This window comes from Balaenoptera physalus (assembly GCF_965194825.1).
Source record: "Balaenoptera physalus genome assembly, chromosome: 3".
Lineage (NCBI taxonomy): Eukaryota > Metazoa > Chordata > Mammalia > Artiodactyla > Balaenopteridae > Balaenoptera > Balaenoptera physalus.
In genome coordinates this window covers 177,042,335-177,043,415 of record NC_138890.1, presented here as the reverse complement: position 1 = coordinate 177,043,415, position 1,081 = coordinate 177,042,335, and positions in this window count along the sequence as shown.

Genomic DNA, 1,081 nt, shown 5'->3' with positions numbered 1-1,081 from the left:
TAGCTCGTCAATGCGTGTTATGTGGGGGTGAGCGCTGGGGGCCGGGCAGCTGTGAGGGCTGCAGCGGCGAGCTGGGGAGGCCCAGCTCCATTGAGGGGCGACCTCAGCCACCCACGGCAGCCCACCTCCAGGGCTTGGTGCCGGCCCTGGGCTATGTGGGGTCACCACGGAGACTGGAGATACGGCAGTGACACAGAGTGACGGGCACCTGCTGAGCTGAGGCCGCTGCAGGAGATTCAGGTGCTTCGCGGGTGTTTGGGGGGGTTCAGCTGAATCGAGGGGAGAAGCAAGTGGGGGCCCAAGCAGGAGGTGAGGCAGGGCAGTCTCCGAAGGCAAGCGGGTAGGGGCCGATGCAGGGCAGGGGTTGCAGGGGAAGATCAGGGAGAGCGCCCAGGGGCTGGGCGACGTGGAGGGGGCCAAGCGCAGGAGACCCCCTGCCCACTGCCCAGGAGTCCAGCCAAGGCCAAGGGGATAGGGTGCAGGGCGAAAGCAGCCCTGGGGCCCCACCCCAGTCCTTCCCTGTCCTTGATGAACCCGAGGCAGAAAGAGGCCAGCGGGTCCCCACCAGCCAGGCCAGGACCTGCAGTTGGCTTTTCCCAGAGACTCCTCCTCCGCCTCCTGTCCCTCCAAAGGACCCTCCCCAGTGGCCTCCTGTCCACTCGGATCCCCTCACGGTCTCTCCAAGACCCAGGCTACCACCAGACAGGGAAGCAGGTTGCCTCTAGAGTCCTGGGTGGTGCCCCAGGGTCCTCTCCTGCAAGTGGAAGGGCCTTTCGGGCGCCTCTAGAATGGGGGATGCGGGGACACGGGGTGAGAGGTAGGGTGGGGAGCTGTCCCCCAAGGGCCCCGCGCAGAACCGCGAGGTCCACTGCACCCTCGACACCCTAAGAGGCCGCCTGCCCCGGGTCCTCGTCGCCGGCTGGCGCCACCCGCCTACGCCCCTGGTTTGGCTCCCGCCCCAGCGGGAGGCGGGCGGGAGTCCCGGGGGCCAGTGCGCTGCGGGCGGCGGCCGCGAGGGGCGCTGCGGGGGCCGCGGTTAAAGGCCGGGCACGGGGGCGCGCGCTCAGAGGGAGCCGCGCCG